The 15,344-nt window shown below is 45.5% G+C and overlaps 1 protein-coding gene across 3 annotated transcripts in view; it reads right to left on the reverse strand.

Annotated features, from left to right (window-relative positions):
* The window catches only part of chst11 (carbohydrate (chondroitin 4) sulfotransferase 11), a 49,402-nt gene that overhangs the window by 27,428 nt on the left and 6,630 nt on the right, over nucleotides 1–15,344 (reverse strand). Inside the window, exon 1 of one of the 3 annotated variants that reach the window (XM_061667152.1) lies at nucleotides 2,586–2,682. The exons of the other annotated variants lie outside the window; for them this stretch is intronic. The gene's annotated coding sequence lies outside the window, so the exon portion shown is untranslated. Of the gene's footprint in view, nucleotides 1–2,585; nucleotides 2,683–15,344 lie in introns of those variants that run through there. 3 annotated transcript variants of the gene reach the window in all.

Here is a 15,344-nt window from a genome sequence, read left to right on the forward strand (position 1 = left end):
ACTTTCCCAGCAGTGACAACATCCTTGAGGAATGAGGAAAACAAAGCAGGGCAAACCAGTCCTTCTAAGTCCTTCTATTTCACACATCATACTCAGTGTCAGCTTTATTGATACTTCCTAAATGATGTGGATTTTATAGGGGGGGGGGGGGGGGGGGACATACACTTCCACGAAGCAAACAGCAGCGGACACGCCTGTATGTCAATGCAGTTGACATGAGGCGCAATGCCATCGCTTTTACAGAAAGACGCACTCAGCCGTAAGACGAAAAAGGGAGCTTCAAACATCCGGGAGCTCTTGACCGCGATCCAAGAGGCGACCAGATGTCGTTCGATTGGAACGCGTGAGCTCCACTTCCGATGTCAATCGAAAAGGCATCAGCTCGGCATCAGCGGACCGAACCGGCTGCTCGAGGGCGGCGAGGCCGAACCCAAGCGTCGCTTTGTTTAGCCCGCTTAATGTCCAGTCACCCCTGTTGCAGAACTGAAACCTTTTTCATATTTTCTGTCGAGTTATGTATAATTAGAAGGCCCTTTTGTGGAGTTCAAAAATATATATTTGGTGAATGTTAAAAACAATCTGCCAATAAGCATCTAAAATGAAAGTTTCTACCCATCCATTTTCTGTACCGCTAATCCTCAAAATGAGAACATCTGGCAATGACCAATATTTGCACTGTATTGTATCTGTTCCTGGAATAACGGGCTCAAAAGAAAGTTAGTTTGAGCTACTGGGTACTTTGTCAGCTTGTAAGTGATTGTGTGATCAGAGGCCATTTTATTCGAATCAAATGGAGAAATGTGGCACAAACAAACCGAACTAATGCAAAATGCATGAGCTCCTCCGGCAAGAACAAAGTTCTCATTTTCGCACTAAAAATTGTCTTTTACATCCCATATAATCTCTTAGAGACCAGAGTGGATGGAAGCCACTTGAAGATGAATAGCCAAAGTTAAGCAAGGAAGTTGGTGTGAAAATTTGTGCGTGGGCGCTTCCAGCCCCCGCATTTCTTTGAGTGTTTCTATCTTTTGACTGCAAACACACTGCAATTACAGCACACAAAAAAATAAACAAGAGCGCTGATGTCACACTGAACAAGCTGGACCCACGCTGTAATTATATGAAGCCCTAATAGGCAGGGAGTGGAAGGTAAGTGCGTGTATATACATGATATATTGTATATGGCAATAACTCATGAATGCGTGTTTTGAACGGTGGTCAATGAGGCTATACGTCGGATGACGCACAATCACAATGGGGTTTAAAATTGGAGCATGTGATTTGGGCTAGTAAAATTAGCACGTGGACTCATGGAAAGTGTGTGTGTGTGCGTGGGTGTATGCAGCTGAAAATATGATATCGGATGGGGTGTGTCAATTTCAAGCTGAGCGTCTTAGAGCAACAGTAAGGGACAATTGCGATTCTGGCGGCTTTGTTTTGGGCTTTTATTTTAGTTCAATAACGACTACATGTATTTATGTACAGAATGAGCTAGAGACAACGCGGACTAAATGATACAACAAATGTATCCGTTAAACCTATGCCGGCACATTTTATACTATAATTGGGTTACGCTTTAAATTGGTTTTCCTGTTAGCTTCAAACTCCAGAAGACAGAGGACAAAAATGTGTTTGTTAACAATATGACACAGGGAGGCAATTCTTTTAATAGGTTGTTTATCCAGCAGCGTTCCCTCTCATGTGCCGTAAGTGCCTGTTCTAAACTCCATTACTCCCCGTGGAGGCCAGAAGTGGTTTGTGCAGTTTCACGTTTTGGGAAAACCGATTATACCTCCAAATAGAACACAGCCGTTACCTTTTTTAACTTTCCGCTCCCGTCGCCCCTTTCATTAGACTCGGAGGAATTGCCCCGCCGCTTTCGAAAGCCATCAGCGATCCGCCTTCTCTGCACGCAGCAGCTGAAGACGAACTCGAGTTCGGTGATGATGCAACGACGGGATAATACTGTAGGCGCAAGACTTTGCGGAAAGAGCTGCGTCGACCACCTCGCAACTCAGACTATTCTGGCTTTGCTTTTGGTCACTATAACACAAGCAGAATTAAGAGGAGATACTCAGAGTTCACTTCAACGACCAATCGAAGGTTTTGAACACACTTTCCGGTGCGATTGTCAGAAGCTCCAGCATCTCAGTAATTGAGGAGATTAGCTTTGACTGAAGTGTATTCTCATATTCAATTCGTGCTGAGCTAACGATATCAATATCGTTCTGTATCGTATCATCAGTCCAGTAACACATATACATGTATATATTTCTCTACTTTTGGATCCTTTATCTACACAACCTTACAGATACCAGCAAGCACATCGTGTTCTTTACTTTACTACATTTTGGCCATATTAGTCAAGACAATTAATGTTCTTAATCAATTTAATTATGCACATCCCTAAATCTTATGACTTTTTGTGATTGAATGCTATTAAAAGCAGTGTCTGCACAATGGGAACTCATTATTTTTTATACAACAAATGAAGATGAATTCAGGAACTTATGAGGTAAATAAACTAATGTCAAGCTATTGAACAAGCAACAACTACACACAAGAAACTGAAGATTTTTTTTTACCTTTTTATTTGTTCAGTGGTTGGTTCCCTGCTAATGCTCTGAACGTCACGGGAATATAGTGAGCACACACCCTTAGTTTTTTTCTCCCCCACAAGTGCATGGCGAAACAAAAGCTGCTTCCGTGCGGTTGGCTAGCCTTTTCAGCTGTTATGGCAAATTGTCTCATTATCACCGTATCTTTTAACAAGGTCATTTTGTACATTTTGGAAAGCCGTGAGAACATACCGCAAGCATGAGCAAGATTTACTTCACTGTTTGCTCCGTCTAGTCGTCTCTCATTCGAATACCTTTAGTGCTGCCTGCTGCAACACAACGTTTATGCACTGTTAAATTATAGTGCGTCTGTGTTTTTTCCAGCACTGCAAGTCCTCCTAAAATAGACAGCGGTGGAAATTATAGGTCTTGAGTGCCCGGGAGTTAGTGTGTGTGCGTGTGTGTGCGTGTGTGTGTGCACGCGCAAGCTCGGAGACGTTAAGAAATGCAAGCACGGAAGCTTCTAGAGCTGCCCGGCGGCTGCCTCTTGTCTTTCAGTCGGCTGACCGCGGAGACTTGGCAGGAGGACGTGTGGAAATCGATCCGAGACGGCGGACATGTGTCCGAGTCATCACCATTTAGATTGCGAGAGACAAATCGGAGGAGCGGACACGGTTGATTGTGGGGGAACGACCGGATAAAAATGCAAATAAGAGCGTCGACGACAGGGAGCTGGAGACAATAAGTTCCATCGGTCCGCTTTTGACAGCATTTGTCCTCATTAGGTTCTTGGTTGAGTTGGAGCCTATCCCAGCCGACTTTGGGCAAGAGGCCAGGTACGCACGGGATTGGTCAAAGTTTCCCTTACAAATTCACAGTAGATGTGCATGCGGCACGATGGGCATTTTACTCCCGTTCCTGGATCGACGATAAGGAAAACAAACGGAGCTGAAGTTGTGCCGTAGCAGAGGTCTGCACCTCAACTTCCCATAGCTGACGTCACCCCTTTAAAATCAGTTGAGACTGGAGCAACAGCGCCTCTGCTGGTTACAGCTACGTAGTGCGCTCCATTTTGCCTTATGTAATATCAAACGGATGGATAGTGTCTCAATTATTACATCTTTAAAGACAATTAAATGGCAGGGAGGGCAACATGCAACCACAGCATAAAAGAACGAACTGGAAACAAGAATATACACTGATGATATATACTGACGGGCGGAAGAGAAAAATGCGCAACAAGTCACCCCGAGCGAATTCTTAGCCGGTAGTCATCAATGGCAACTGAAGGCCTATAAAGAAAGAAGCGGGTCATCAGCCGCTTTAAACTGATATGACGCGGTCGTCGCTCGCGCTGAGGCTACGCTCCATTTCTCCCACATCGGAAGTAACGCGCCTTTTGAGCATTCCAAATGTGTTTAATGCAGAAAGAATTGTGCAGGAAATAGCTTTGCGCACGAGCGCCGCAAATTGGAACTGACGGCACCGGGGGACAGTGGAATTTCACCGACACGAAATGACTGATACGCCGCGGCTCCATTTTAGCGTGGAAACCTTTTGATGCCAGCTTTAAGAATTATTCAAGCCTGATACACAGTCGTGTCTATGGGGTGAGAAAATGACGAGCCGAACGGCCATTCCCAATCCCTACACTCACACCTCTGCTCTGTTACCAATTGGGCCACACCCCAGTCGACCAGGACATCTGTTCCCATTGTGGTCCTTACACCCATCGTCATGGCAACTCCATCCCGCCTGCAAAGTGAGCTGATAACAGCCTGAGGAAGAGGAGAAACGTGTCGAAGCTTTGAGCATTTGTTCCCACCCCCCAACCTCCGTTTCCCCAGACTTCCATCCTTCGTCCTTGGCTCCCGCCTTAGCCGTAATAAATATTTCCAGAAGCAGGTGAATATCCTGAGTGTGCACTGTTTAAAAATGCTACCGTTACAAGGAGAAGACAGATGGGCCCTCTCGGATGGAGAATGACGGACGAGCTCCTCTAGGGGCCTGCCTCGCCGAGGCGCCAAAGCTAAGAAATGAATGATTACAGGAAAAATGTAATATCCGCTTCAAGACACTTGTACATCAAAAACACGCGTTTTTTTCCCTGTGGTATAGACATCACTTGGACAACCGGCCTGGAGTGCGCCCAGCCGGAGAAAGCTTTATCTGCACAGCACATGGTGGGAGGAGTGAAAGCCGGTAACGATTGTTTCCGTCACATTCACGTGTCTACGGTCAAAAAGGGAAAGGCGCTGTAGAGTAGGAAACAATGTCCTCTCCGTGACAAAAAGCAAAAACGTGTTCCTGGCACATGCGGCAGGAGCGGGCGACAGGCGCCATTAATCGCCGAAAACAGATTATACTGACAGCTTTAAGACTGACTGCAATACATGACGTCCGTGACGTGTATAAAGGTGGCAGGGCGGCGCGCGGTCATCGAGTTGTAACCCAGTTTATGAGATGCACCCCGTTAATGTTTCTTGTTAATTGCTATTCTGGTATTGGGTCTATCAATTGGTTTAAGACTTTAAAGGAGACTTGTTCGGAAAAATGGACTTCTTAATTGCTTCTTTACAAACAGTCGGGTTTCTAAAGTGCCTGCCTTCCCGTCAAGTGTGGAATTACACAGCCAAGTCAATCTTTTGACTTTTTCTGGAAATGTGTCTGTAAACAAACTGCTCTGCATTAAGCGAATTCTCCTATCACAAATTGGCTAATTTGCATCATAAACACCCCACACAGAGTTGCTCCGCTCGTAACTTGGCGGCTAGCCTGGCCAAAGCTCTGCCATTTTCAAGCAACTACATGGAAGAGGAGCTGCACTGTTGGCACAGATTCGCGTTGGTTAACAGTGTTACCAGATGATGTTTGGCGATGCACGGATCCGTACACGAAAGGGCAAAGTGTAATTTGGACGCTCGGTGATGAAGTGCTGTCTCCGTGAGTGAAAATACAACACTAACGGGCACATTTATACATATGTGGCCCAAGGCCGCAACTTACACGGAGTCGCGGGGTTAGCCGGTTTCAGCCAGCCGACTCTAGATTCGTATTCGCTGACGCCCACGTCACTCACAGGGGCAAGGCCCCACCTTTTAGAAGTATACCCACTCAGTCACATTGACAAAAGTAGAATGGGAAGATGGCCACCTCAAGTGGACAAAAATGTCCAAAAAGTGTTGAAATAGTGGGGGGGGGGAATCATAATTTCTACTGTAAGACTCAAAGAGTCATCATGTGTACAATATGAAAATAGAACAGTAAACTATTCTATGAATGATATGATGATATGAAGAGGACTTAATTAAAAGCTTGTCATCCCGTTTTAAAGCAAAAGACAACTCATTTGGTTAATTAAATCTCAATAGATCCACTTCATGAGGGCACTATAGTACAGCACTGTGTTGGTGTGTACCCACGACTCGCTGAGTCAGTCATAAGAGTTTGCCTGCTCGTCTCTTGCCAACACGTCCGCTCTGACCTCTTTTGGAGGCCGTCGAAGCGCCCGACTGCATGCGGCACGGAATCGGCAGGGAGGATGGTGGCGGCACCCGCCGCTCCACCGGCCAAACCAGCCTACCGCGCTGGAAACGTGGGTGGAAAAAAGAAACCACTGAACAGATGGACGTAATGGGAACGGTACATGTATAGAAAAAGAGGAAGGGGGGAAGATTTATGGAAGCATTGGGGTTGAGGACATTTAATCCTGGAGTGCTGTAGACTTTTCCAACATTTTTAAATGGCGCAATAAAAGTAATTTGTCACATTATGAGATACTAAAAACGGGAATTCACGCATTGCCTCCACCAGCTTGTGAAGTATGCATCAGGTCTGTCTACAGACATAATGATTTGTATGTAGTCACAAAGAACTTGGACAAATAAAGAGAAATGGAAGGAATGAATAGAAATGCCATTCATCTGTTTCAGGCCGCCCCCCCCCCCCCAAAAAAAAATGGTTGTAAAGTGTATATTTTAATAAGAAAAATAGCACTCTATAATATTGTAAACAAATATACAAATGGAGACAAATGAAATACTTGTTGCCACACTTTTAGCTTCAATTTAATGGGACATTTGGCTGCTCCTTCTGGTGTGCGCAGCTTGACCACCTGGGGGCAGTATAATACAGACATATGGCTATACACGGAGACCTCTCAGCTCCTCAGTAAGCCGCAGTAATATTAGTTGTGCTTCACAAACGATCATTTGTGAGTATTGTCATATTATCTGGCTAGTTGTGTTGCAGCACCATTTGTGTTCGAATATTAGTTGCTTGAAGGGTTGTAAAGACCGATGCTGTTGGTTAGCCCGTCTATGGAGTTTTGCATTTGCGATATTAAGCTAGTGAACTTTGTCTTTTTGAAAATTTTCTTTTTTATATTTAGTTCGGGCGGCACGGTGGCCGACTGGTTAGAGCGTCTCCCTCACAGTTCTGAGGACCCGGGTTCAATTCCCGGCCCCGCCTGTGTGGAGTTTGCATGTTCTCCCCGTGCCTGCGTGGGTTTTCTCCGGGCACTCCGGTTACCTCCCACATCCCAAAAACATGAATTAATTGGAGACTCTAAAATTGCCCGTAGGTGTGACTGTGAGTGCGAATGGTTGTTTGTTTGTATGTGCCCTGCGATTGGCTGGCAACCAGTTCAGGGTGTACCCCGCCTCCTGCCCGATGACAGCTGGGATAGGCTCCGGCACGCCCGCGACCCTCGTGAGGAGGAGCGGCTCAGAAAATGGATGGATGGATGGATGGATGGATGTTTAGTTCGACAGGAAACGTTTAAATAGGAGTGGCGAAAAACAATTTGAAGACTTTTTTTTTTTTTTAAGAAGAAGAATCGATCACTCCCTGCCAAACTGCTGCTTGTTGTGATGTGAATTGAGTTCGCTGCCACCGTATAGTGTCGGTATCTCAAATTTTTATTTGTAAAAAATGGCCCAGCAATTGCTCAGAACTGAAAAAAACCCGTAAGTCGGGTCACTTGTAAGTCACGGTACCGCTGTACCCGTGTATTCCTATTCACATGGGCTGAGATTTTATATAACAAAGTATTTGTGGGCGAGCAAGATGTCATCCTATTATGAACAGGACCTTCTGCATAACTGAACGTTTCGAAGTGTTGTTTAAGCTTTAATGTCACAAAAAGAGTAGGCCGTTTCCAACTGCAGTGGAAATTGCAACACAGAAAAAGCTCATTGCAACACACGCATATAAAATCCTCAGCACTCCATTGCCTTGAATACCAAAAGCCTAGTGGCATTTATCAGTGTTTAAAGAGTATCTAAGGGTCTATTACTCCTTGTCCTTAGTGGGAAAAGTCCACATTTAGAGAGGCGTGGGGTCAAGGTGCAGTGGAAACTCGGTTCCTGCTCCTCTGTTACGCGTCCCGGTAGCGAGCTACTGTACTTCGAATGTTCCTCCGGCAGACGTTTAATGAGACGTGGTTTGGCGCTCGTCCCCTTAATTAAAGCCATGATTCACTTCTCTTCCGCCATGCTGTCTGCATCTGGCGGCTGAGGACGCGCTGTCAACGCACGACACGTGCAGTGACGTTCCGTTTTCGGGTACGGTGGAACCTCCGAGGCTGAGAGGAATTCTCCCATAGAAAATAATCTGTTTCTTGGTCAAACTGTCGCAACCGTAAAACCTGTGTTAACTGTTTCGGCATTTTAAGCAAAATTTAAAGTGCCCATTACACAAATGTTAATATATCACGGATCGTGTTTACATACATTTTGACCGAAGCAACATTTTTCCAAAGGAAACTCAGAAAGTAGCTATTTGAACATATTCATTATGGGGGAAAATATTGACTTCTATTATTTCTGTGGAAGTGGATCCCTGGGATTAAAAAAACTGGCTATAGGAAATATAAAGGAAATCCCAGGAGAGAAAAACAAAACAAAGCCAAACTCTTTGAATAATGTCATTGGAAATCACCATAAGCACATACCGTACTTGTTGAGGCACACAAAAAAGAAGCAAAGCATGTGAGCGCAATTAGTCCTTCCATGTTCACAAGTGGCACGCGCATATGTTGATGACGTCAACATATGAGTCATTTTGGGGAAAATGTTGATGGAATTCCTAACTGTGTTTGACCTCGGAGGCAATCCGTTTTCTCGCGGTTCCACTGTACACTGCGCGCCTTCAAAGATACACTGAGCATTTGTGCACGCACACACAAACTCTCCATCCTGCCCACCCACTCCTCCAGAGGTAAACACTGCAAGATCGAGCCTCAGGGCCATTCGTCAGTGCCTAAAAATAGTCGGCGCCCTCCTGCCCGCCTGTTATTAATGCCCTAATGTGGCTAATGGACGAAGCTCGCACTCCTTTACTTACTTCTCGGGGGTGAGGACCTAACAACTGAGATCGATATTTATCGACGAGAGCTCTGTGATTACATTCGCATCTCCGACCATCTCCTACTGCCGCTGCCGAGGTCGCGCATCGAGTGACCTTTACTGTGCTGCGCACCTACCAACGTACGATGCACACGCAGACAAACACAACTGTACAAGTTAATAATATGTCAGGATCATCTTTTAGAGACATCTGATAATTGCGCCCAAGCTGCGCTCAAATCATTTTTGATCGTTCAAACTTTGACGGCATTGATTATTGAATCTGAGCGCACGACTTCTCCGTGGAGGAGGAGAAAAAATAATTCACACCCTAATTTAACAAATGGTCATTCGGTATCAGCCTTAATGACATCACACATCTTGGGAGCTCATTATTTTTCGGTCGTCACGAGCGCCTGGATTTGAAAATACCTAATGAGGTCTGCGAGTTTCCTGCAGTCGTTCGAGGAGAGATGTTCAGCCTTTTACCCTGGTGTGCGCAGACACACAAATGCATCATTTATCAGACTTCAAGGCAAGGCAGTCACAGGCGGGTGCGAGCAGAGAGAGCAAGGTAAGCGCAAATGCGGACCGTGAGGACTTAACAACCGCTTGCGAGAAAACCTACCCGGCGAAAATGAAGTCGAACATTTTTTTTCACTCAATTCAGAACATCTATAACTAAACTTCTCGATACAAAATATGTATTCTTAATTCATATTTTATAACTGGACTGAGAGAGGGGGAAAAAACAGCAAAAGCAATTAAGATGCGGTTCAGTCTGTCCGGTGTTTGGGGAAATGTGCATTAAACAACCTAATCTGCATTTTATGACGTGTTGGCAACGCTGAGGAGCAGACTGCACATTGCTGGCTCGGCAAGTTGCCATCATTAATGTCGCCGCCGCCTCTGATGTATTGAAGACCACCCGCCATCCCCCCCAAAATACAAGCATCTGGTTTTAATGTTGTCTGAATTGCACGAGATGGCACTGATTGGCGTAGAAGAGTACCTCTGCTCGCTTGGAGACACGAATAATCACCAATAGATTCCGCACCCGAGTCTTCCATCCCTAGTTATGATCACACCCTAACACAGAAAGGTCTGAACCAAACGGTTTATTGATGAAAGTTGTCCAGTTCCAAAAAAAACTGCTAGACATCCAAATAATTACATACAATGCTGGAAGAATCACTGGTCGGTACGCACCCTTCAGCCATCGGGGTACACACGTACTGACAATCGTGCCAAATTTCAGCATTTTTCCTCCCTTTTGATCAAAATGAGGAATGTCTCTGAAAGATTATCCTGACCGATTATCTTGTGCTTTGGAAAGAGGGATTTTTCCTCCTTGGTCAACTTGGAAAACGGTGGCGGCCCAACAATCGTAAATGTTGAACATGACCAATATTTAGAGTCGTAAATCTTGAAGAGTTCGGCCGAGCCACGGAACTCCAGCCAATCAGGTGGTGACCTGCAGCTCGTGTTGTTACTGTACACAAATAGAAGCGAGACTGGTTGTTGACTGTAGTTACCAGACAAGATCACTGCTGTGTATTTAACTTTGAGGTGACTCGTGAGCTAATTTAATAACGGGAGACAAATATGAAAAGTCTCATTTATGAGGCAGCAGAGCGTCTGATATGTGCTTGGCCGAGCCTTGATAATCTGCATGGATTAGTCATGAATGGAGATGCTGGAAAACTCCCGGCTTCCTCCCTCCTCTACCCTCCCCCCGCCACGCCGCAACGTTAGATGTGGGATTTAGCGGCACAGCTGGGCAGGAAAACAGAAGATCACACAGATAGGACGTCCGGGACGAGACGCGCTCTCAATACGAAACACGGTCCCAGTGCGTGAGAACAGTACACTGGCGCAAGCGCACAAATCTGACAATTTCATTTTGTTAGCCATGACATGCCGTTCGGTTAAGTATGTACTGTATGTTACAGGTATGTGTGCTGTTAGGTCAAGTAACAAACGTGACTAATCGAAAAACAATCAAGACATACTGTCGCCTTCTATCTCGGACGCCATCTGGCAAAAATCGAATAGTGAATAGTAACAGGACAAAAAAAAACGAGACGATTCTTATTTGGATCCTTATGAAAATATAATTAAGACAGCGAAGCCCTGCATATTCACATTTTTGTTAGGGGGGAACCCAATCTATGTTAGTTAACGGTGCTCAGGCCAAAACCGTGTCTAATATAAAAATGTTGTTTTGGCACCATCTTGTGGCATAATGGAGCAAAGGATCTATGTTGTACACTGTAATTTCATGTTAATTGGTTATGAATGTGTTTTTCTGTGTACTAATAAACCAGTGGAACAGTAGCGCCTATAAAGTCGCACAATTCTGCATTTGGCAAAAATGTTCGGGGAAAATCCCGTTACAGCCTCAGTTCGGTGTGGTGGTTCGATTATGTTCACGCTTACATTACACACGATCATTTCAGACTTTAAATGTGTACTTTTTGTCTCTGTTCGTTAGGTCGTTCAGTGATATAGTCGGGTTTTGGATGGTTTATTGTAATTACTGCCGCGTGCTCCCATGTTTGACGTTACCGACCGAGGCTGACCCCGGCTGTCAGCTCCAGCTGACAATGCGGCGGGAGGGCAACGAGGGTGAGGAATTTCGAATATCCCGTAGAAATTCCACAGGCGGAACCTTTCATTCTTTCCCGAGACGCGCCGATTCTTTGCTTTCGACCATGGCAGCTTTGTCACCAAAACTTCGGAGGGATGTTAAATGTGAGCGAGCATGTGGCGTGGCTGCCTAAACCAGAACAGATCTGCAACCTCAGCACGCACGCACACACACTAACTTCAGGCACTTCAAGAGGAAACCAAATAAACGGCGCGCAGAGCACACTTCCTTATTAGCCCCCAGAAAAGGTAGAGGCGGCGCTCTCACGATTCTGTCCCGGTCGGTATGAGTAACCGTGCAATTCAACTCAATTTACCAGAGACAAGTTGCAGGTCCACCCTCAAAGCAGTCAACAGTTCGACCAAAACTAAGCGGCCCTCTGGAGGCAGGGCAGGACGACCTCCACTCTCCACTCAATGAGCTTTATTCCGCCAGGGGCCTATTTGCATCATCGGCAAATTAAAATCCTGTCTACACTTTCGATATCTGTGTTTGTCGTGCAACAAACATCCTGCTACCTGAGACGTACGCTTCACATGGCGCCAGGCATCTTGAAGGAGAGATCAGATACAACGCGGATGAGGAAATGTGGGACAGTACCGTGGCACCAATCACAAAAATCCGATTCATTGTTCGATGGAGGCGACGTATCAATTCGAGCAATCGGGAGGTGCTGTCATGAACAACATGTAAATGTATTTTATAAAAAGGCACCACTTTCCCGTGACCAAAAATAGCATGTGCTGTCAATTTAAGCTTTAGTATACACAACTAAATACAGTACAAATACTGAAATACACTTTCCAAATGACAAAAATACCGTAAACCCGCCGAGTATTTGGGGTCCGGCATTCACAAATTCACCTATTCAATGATTTTATTTTTTTCAACCTCCACTTATTCACTGAAAATCTCAACAATTTACTGTTTTTGTGCTCAGGCCAAATTATTTGACACCATATGGTGGCATTTTGGTGCAAAGGAACTATGAAGTGAGTTGAGGAGCTCCATTCGGACTAAGCAGGCAGCATGTGTGCAGTTTATTTAGTCTTGCTGTCTGAAGAGGTCTATCCAAGACCTCCGTTCTGGTACTAAATTTCCTTCTGCCAGCATGTGTTCTACATACCACGCTGACATTAAACCAAGTTTCAGAACATTCTTCCGTTGGATGTTTGTTAATTTATCAATCCCCAATCCATTCAACTTTGTCACTACAGAGGTCCCTGCAATAATATAAAACATTTATTTGTATCCAAATCTTAAGAAATAGCTGGTTTGAACACTATAACATTATCTTGGGTTAAAATGACATTGTTTGACCTATGGCGGCACGGTGGACGACTGGCTAGAGCGTCTGCCTCACAGTTCTCAGGACCGGGGTTCAATCCCCGGCCCCGCCTGTGTGGAGTTTTCATGTTCTCCCCGTGCCTGCGTGGGTTTTCTCCGGGCACTCCGGTTTCCTCCCACGTTCCAAAAACATGCGTGGTAGGTTAACTGAAAACTCTAAATTGCCCGTAGGTGTGAATGTGAGTGCGACTGGTTGTTTGCTTGTATGTGCCCTGCGATTGGCTGGCAACCCCTTCAGGGTGTACCCCGCCTCCTGCCCGATGACAGCCGGGATAGGCTCCAGCGCTCCCGCGACCTTAGTGAGGATAAGCGGCTCAGAAAATGGATGGATGGATGTTTGACCTATACACTGCGTGTTATAATTACAGCAACCGCATGATGACAACCTCAGGCGTATGATGGAAGTGCTGCGAAAGCCATGTCTCAAACAGATCCAACTAAGCCAATCTGCAGTGGAACAATTCTCCGAGTGGACATTACACTGACTGAAGACAACGACGGTACGGCTCTATGTGCGCGATGCCACCGTGTCTCCTTCTGTCACTTTAAAAAAGAGGTCGCAAGTCCTGGTGGGAGGAGGCGAGATTTTACACTGGGAGGCCAGACGGCATTGCCAGCCCTCTTAAACATGCCTCGACCATGGCGACGCTGGCTCGGGAACGTTATCTGACAAACAACCCTGGTGCCGTGTCTGTGTGCGGGTCTGTCAAGCGTCCCTTGCGCTGTGGAGACATTGGAAAAGAATGTCAACCAACCAAGCAAAGCACTCTAAAGGGAATCGACAACACAAACGAGCACATTCAGCACGCCGGTTTATCACTCACTCGGCCACAGCCCTGAAATGGTTAAATCTGTTCGTGGTGACTTGGCCCAATTCCTTTTCGGTCTGGACCGAGAGGAGGGCGTGTCGGAGTCTCCAGAAGTCACCGACAACAGAAGAAAAAGTGGCTGAATGTGTTGCTAGTCCCTGAAAAAAGTTGTCATTACAGGCATCGGAAAATTGCTTGCTTTGCCGCGCCTTGGTTGTCGTAGTAACGAAAGACACACACTGCCCACCCAAAACCGAGTCACCAGAGTGTAACAAGTGGATGTTAAATTCGCTGTAATCTTTACACTTTGTTTATTTTGACGACTGACGAGAGAGCGGTTTTATTAAAGACATCTGGGAAACGTTTTAAATTGTGGGAGGAAAAAAAATATCCATATGCTTCCTTTAAATCCCAAATATCCTGCTTCAGACTATCCTTGGTCATAGCATCCTGCAACGCAGGGGCCTGTCATTAAAGTAAAACTGTGACCTCTAGGCATGTGGGAGTAAAGCATGACGCAACGCCCATGGAGAACCTGGGAGGGAGATCCTATGGAGAAGGGGGGGGAAAAAAAGAAAAAGCTTCAATCCAATTATCAACTACCCGCACCCCCTGCACTGACAGACGTGAGCAATTTCTTTTGGCAAAGGTCGCGTGCATAAGCAAAATTCAATTATATTGATATAGCACCAATGCACAACAAGCGTTACCTCAAGGCACTTTTGATATGGATCAGGTCCAGCACCACGCTGCTCACATATTAAACACAACCGGCGGAAGACCACATGAGCGAGCGCTTCGGGAAGGGGAAAAAACTGCCTTCTATGGAAGAAATCCTCAACAGAACCGAGAGTCAGTGTGAGGTGGCCATTTAACTACATTTCCTTGAATGACTACAGGGAAAATTATTCATAGACCGCTTTATTCGTGCCACAACAGAGCAACCGGTTTCAACCGGTTGTAGATGACAGACACTCACATGCACGTACAACATAATCTGGACACTAAAATAATTACTCTGAAATGTATTTCGAGACTGCCCGCAACTCGTGGACACAGAGAAAACGGTATGCTTCTTTAAACAGCAAACTTCTACCTTAATTGCTTCGAGACGATCAACAATCAATTCCACACAATCGATAAATGACGAGACTAATCGAACGTTAGCCACATTCCTTATAAATCAGTGGTTCTTGACCACTCGTGTGATTCGTGACAGCTCTTCAGAACAACAACTTGCTCAGCCTTTTCGCGTCACCAAATCGTAGAAAGTCTTTGAGATATCGCCCTACTGTTTGTGACGGCGTATCGGTTGCGAGGATGGTAGACAAAAACGCAGGGACAGACTGCGTTGACCCTGGCACTTGCCAAGGTGAGGCCGAGCATTCCTAAACTTATCTCTTCACGGCAGAAAGGAAGATGCCTTAAACCGAGATTCCGGCCTGGAATCTATCTACTCCGTACTGTACACGTAGAGTGACCGACTTATGAGTTTTTCAAGATACGAGCCTTTGGCTTAACCGATTTTCTTTTGTCTTGAGTTGTGAGCGAAAATTGGAGATTGTTGTGAGCAAACTTCACAGCGAGCAACAGTTTGACGATTGAGAACAAGTCTTCAAAAAAGACACCAAGT

The sequence above is a fragment of the Phycodurus eques genome, chromosome 22 (genome assembly GCF_024500275.1).
Source record: "Phycodurus eques isolate BA_2022a chromosome 22, UOR_Pequ_1.1, whole genome shotgun sequence".
Lineage (NCBI taxonomy): Eukaryota > Metazoa > Chordata > Actinopteri > Syngnathiformes > Syngnathidae > Phycodurus > Phycodurus eques.